Consider the following 5,635-nt stretch of genomic DNA (forward strand, 5'->3'; position numbering starts at 1 on the left):
CATCATTCTCCTGAGTTACTCCAAGGGCAGATTTTATTTTATTGAACCCCTACAGAAGAATAAAGCCCACATCCTCATGGGTAACTGAGGTTCAGTGGCTCCAGCTTTAGCCCAACTTGGGGAAATTCGCCCATGGGATCTACCTTGGCCTTCCTGCTACCTTGGTGAGTAAACTTCAAAGAAACCAGAATTTCACTTTGAGGCTCTTCTGCCTCCTCAAGAAGTTTGAGTTGCCCACTATGACTTGTAGACAACTCCATTGGCTCTCTCTCCTCTGACATCTAGAATTTAAGATCCTCTGTATAGTCTATTGCTGTTTATACCATGTTTCTCCCCCTTTTCAAATGAATGGGAGTTTCACCCTTTCACTTGACATCTATTCTGTCCTATCTGACCTCCTCAAACCCGTGTTCATTGCAGGGAACTCCTTCACCTACAGCAACACCTCCGAACTCCCATGGACGAACCACCAGTGTGTCCACTTCACCTTCAAATCCAACATCCCCCGCAGACGCCCGCATTAGCTCCAACACAGAAATTGGAACAGAATCTCAGATGACCAGCGCCCCACCGCCCTCAACAGATCTGCTACCACCTCCACAAACGACGACCCCACCACGCTACCCGTAATCTACACAACTGGATCACAGACTGTGCCAACACCATTGCCAACGGACAAGAACTCACTCCTCCACTACTCGAGCAATCACCCCAAAGCACAAAGGGACAATGTGCCCTTTGGAGAATTCCTTAGATTGAGACGCAACTGCTCGAACCTCGAAGATTTCTATAGACACTCCGAGAACACAACAAAAAAACTCAAGGAAAGAGGCTATCCCCATAAATTTATAAAAAACTCTCTCAAACGGGCAAGATTTTACGACCGAGACAGTCTCCTCGATCAAAATAAAATACACAAGAGAAATGATCCAGACAAGATAGTCTTTGTAACCCAGTTCTCACACCTGAGTAATCAAATTAAGAACATTGTCAACAGGAACTGGTGCATCATTAACTTCAAAACACCAACTAACAAGTAACACTCAGTCAAAAACCTGCTCATATATGAGGGTTGAGAGATTGTGTGTGCTGGTTGCAAAATCAATAACGGGACACCCTTAAGATAGTTACAGTGTTCCCATCAGAGTTCCATCCTGTACCGCCCTTCATCATTTGGGAAGGCCACCATAAGTACACAGGGAAACCCAATGTACGATTTGGCACAGCGTGGTGGAAAACAATGCCCAATGAAATTATGACAGGTAGGTATCAGGATGTAACTAGTAAGCAGTGCTAAATAATGAAAATAAAAGAATTTTTCAAAAATGTGGTGATGTTAAAAAGGGGTAGAAGAAGGAAAATAGATTTATTAGCAACCTTCAACTCCCACTCTCTAAAAACAGTGCAAAAAGGTAGTGTCAGCAAATTACTACCTCGACAAAGAAACTTAAAATAAAGTAAATGTCACCTTAGAATCTAAGGTGACATTTACTTTATTTTAAGTTTCTTTGTTTAGTATGCACTAATTAAGCAGTAGCAGGATAGGTCCTGAAGAAGCAGCAAGTGACCCCGGGGCACAGGTAAAAGCTGCAGAAACATGTCGACCGTGACTATATAAACTGTCGAGGTAGTAATTTGCTGACACTACCTTTTTGCACTGTTTTTAGAGAGTGGGAGTTGAAGGTTGCTAATAAATCTATTTTCCTTCTTCTACCCCTTTTTAACATCACCACATTTTTGAAAAATTCTTTTATTTTCATTATTTAGCACTGCTTACTAGTTACATCCTGATACCTACCTGTCATAATTTCATTGGGCATTGTTTTCCACCACGCTGTGCCAAATCGTACATTGGGTTTCCCTGTGTACTTATGGTGGCCTTCCCAAATGATGAAGGGCGGTACAGGATGGAACTCTGATGGGAACACTGTAACTATCTTAAGGGTGTCCCGTTATTGATTTTGCAACCAGCACACACAATCTCTCAACCCTCATATATGAGCAGGTTTTTGACTGAGTGTTACTTGTTAGTTGGTGTTTAGTACTTGTGAGGGACGTAGCATTCTTGGTCATTAAACTTTCCCTCTGACCCTCCCTAGTGAAGTTTGCATCATTAACTTCAACCATGAAACCCAAGTTAACAAACCTCTGTTTTCTTACCGCAGAAATAAAACCCTACGCAATAGCCTTGTTCACACATACAAACCACCAATTGAAACCCAACGAACTTTGACAGGGCCAATAGCCTCAGGCAACCACAAATGTGGGACCTGTTCGATATGCCAGCACTGCATTACAGGCAGCAGTCTGGAATTTAATGGCAAAACCCTAACCCCTAGGACATTCAACAACTGCAGGAGCCAAAATTTGGTGTACCTACTGATCTGCCCCTGCAACCTTGGTTACGTGGGGGAAACCAGTAGGGAACTTAGACTCAGAGTCCTAGAGCATAAATCTGCCATTCGCACAAACAAAAGCAGTGCGCCCTTAACAGAACACTTCAAACAGGAGAATCACACTTGTGATGATCTACGCTGGTTCGTTCTAGAGAAGATAAGAACTACCAGACGAGGCGGAGACACTGATAAATTGAGAAAAACCAGGGAACAGTGGTATTTCTGTTTCTTGAATACCATCCTCAAAGGTTTAAACACCAGGGAGGATTGGACAAAATGTATCTAGATCGCCTGAGTTAATAAGCCCATAATTGCCACCCTGCCCCTATAACTCTACATGTTAATCACCTTATATATATATATCTAGAGATATTCCCTCTCTAAAATAGCACCTACATGAATCTTATTCCTGGTCACCTGCTCTCAGCATCCATCAAATACCAATATGCTACGTATCAGCGTCCATCCCCAAGTAAACATGAAATATACCATAGGAACACAAGTCACCATACTATCACCTGAGCTACTTTCCTCTTACGAATTATCAAATTCTAAACTCATTCCATCTAAAAGTTTTATAAGATAGCTGATTAAGACTATGACACTCGCCCTGTAGAATTTCCATAGCTAGATTACGTACGGGCTTACGCCATCTCTAGACCCCAGCTCCCTTATATAGGTTCCAAACTAGAAACATATAACGGTATGGCCATAACTTCACAAACATACACAGATAAAGTAAGTCTCACATAGTCTGTCAACATATCCGCGGCGAATGCAGAAACATCTGCAAGAACAAAACAACTAGAGAAGGAAACAGGTGGCCTTTAGGACCTCCACATACACATTCTCTTTCCGAGACATGACCCACCCCTCTGTCACATGACCCAGTTCCTTGACAGTTTGTCCTAAGCCAATGGGATAACACCATAAAGAAACTCACCAATAGGGACACATCAACTCAAGCCCTAGTATGCTAATCTAGAGGCTTAGACTAGGATCAACCCGATTGGGTAATTTTTGGACGAATCAAACGCGAGATGGAGTATTAAAAGACGGCGCTCTCTGTCACCGGGCATTTCCCGCAGAACCAGAGAAGCAGGCAGTCCATCGCAAAACAACAGGTAAGTGCCAGCATTAGGATAGGATGATAGATTATAACGGGGATTGAACCAAACAGGGTACTTTTTAACCGTCAGACCCTTTTTCTCTCCCTCTCTGATTCTTAGAACCCTATAACACGAGGACATGATGTTAATGCCTCTGGTTCCATAATTTTAACATTGAATATACCCAGAGAAGCGAGCTGTTCTTACAGGAACATTAGTTAAGCGCATGCAATTTGATGGCCAATCGGACTAGCAATTCCCTAATAACATTGTCTCCAACTTACCCACATTTGATCTTTATACACTTTGTCTAGAGAAACGGAATCTAATCCTGCAAAGGACAAGACTTAGGCGCCTCTGGATTTTAACTATGTAAAGACGACCAGCAATACAGTTTTTTGGCATAACAACTCTGAACTTATCATATGCCTAGGCATTTTACCTACAGGTATGTCCAGCCTTTGTCTACAATACCTACAAAACTTTTTACAAAAACGAGATTAAAAATCACTACTTATATCAGTGTAAAACTTATCACATATTTGTGATTTACAGGAGTATGAAATTGGACATATGAGCCAAAGAAACAACTCAATAGAATTGGCTTTCAAAAATTAAATAATATAGAAATACTACGTGAACACACGGACTTCAAGGTAATTGCCCCTTTTTGGTTATATATAATTGAGACAATAGACCTGAGTATTTCAGACTCGTCAATCTGGTATATACCTTCATCTGTCAAAAACCGTGGCAAACCTTCCTTCCCACCTTTCTAACAAACTAGATCGAGGTAGAGATTTCTTTAGCTTAGTGGCCAGGTAAAACAGCCCCCCCTTATAGACAACTGTCTAAAGAAACTACAAACAATTAAATACCAGGCCATTCCCTAGAAGAATCTGAGAATAAAGCAGATGGTCAAAAAGTGTGAATAGCCACTCTGTAAGGAATTGTGAACCAAGTAGATTTTTGCAAATGTATGCATGCATGTATTAGGATGGTAGATCTACGGATCAAAATACGGCAAGAGCATTTTTTTAAAAGTTTTCAAATTGTATGCACCCTGTTCTCTTAGCTTAAAATGTTTCAGCTCAGAATGTTCCATCGAGAGTAGCAAACCTGGTCATATAGAAGCTACTACAACAGTTTATCATCCATATGTATAGCTCTGCAACAGTAGTTAAATGTAAAGCATTTAATTGTATTATGCATGATAAATGTTTATGATTATGCACTCACCAAACCTTACTGTATGTTCACTCCTTTAGGGCAATTATATAGACCCCTACACCACGACAGAAACCAAAAGGTGTCTTGATAAAGGTGGACAATAATTTGGAAAACCACCGAAACGCGTCGACGCTACACACAGTATAATTCAGGATCTCGACATCTTCGCTGATATATTGTATCACAGTACATATAGCTTAGGTGTATACAATAGAGTCCGAATATACAATAAGTATTGCACAAATTTTATGTCTTACTGTTTTTTCTGTCTTTGTGATTCAATCTTGCTGGCCGAAATTGAAACCCCTTTTTATTGTTTTAATATTGTTTTAATTTTGCTGAGTGGACTCCAATCTTTGGGACCACTCTCCTTTTAACATTTGTATGTTTCAATAAATTGTAAGAATTCTTCATATATATTTGTATTGTGGTATTGTTTTTCCTTGACCCCTTGTTGGCCTCTTTTAATCATTCTCACTCAGGGGAATATTTCTAGTTCACTGGTTAGACAACCCTATTTCCCTTGATGTTCAGTTAAGGGGTTCCTCTCATATATACCCCCAACACCATTGCCCCCATCAACAGAATCTCCAAGACCAGCGCCAAGAAAGCCAGTTGGTTTTCCAATGAACTCCGAGAATCCAGACGCACCTGCAGACAACTCTAAATACTGTGGAGATGCTCCAAAACCCCAACGGACCTCGTCAACGTCAAAACAGCTACCGCAGGGGGAGGAGCTACGCTGCGAAGCAAGATGGCCGCATAGGCTCCCGGCTCCGCCGACCTCCGCCGGCAGCTTGGATATCCTGCTCTCTATCCTTTCCTCACGCCGGACTCCCGTGCATATGAAGTGCTCCTGACTCCTGCGGTGCAATCCCGGAATTTCCAACTTACCGGGTG

The 5,635-nt window shown here is 41.6% G+C and overlaps 1 long non-coding RNA gene across 1 annotated transcript; it reads left to right on the forward strand.

The window, feature by feature from the left end:
• The first annotated feature begins 3,852 nt into the window (after nucleotides 1-3,852).
• Nucleotides 3,853-5,144, forward strand: LOC144769960 (uncharacterized). Its single transcript, XR_013598765.1, has 3 exons — nucleotides 3,853-3,953; nucleotides 4,061-4,161; nucleotides 4,774-5,144. It is a non-coding gene; the product is annotated as an uncharacterized LOC144769960 (long non-coding RNA).
• The last annotated feature ends 491 nt before the right edge of the window (nucleotides 5,145-5,635 follow it).

Source organism: Lissotriton helveticus, chromosome 1_1 (genome assembly GCF_964261635.1).
Source record: "Lissotriton helveticus chromosome 1_1, aLisHel1.1, whole genome shotgun sequence".
NCBI lineage: Eukaryota > Metazoa > Chordata > Amphibia > Caudata > Salamandridae > Lissotriton > Lissotriton helveticus.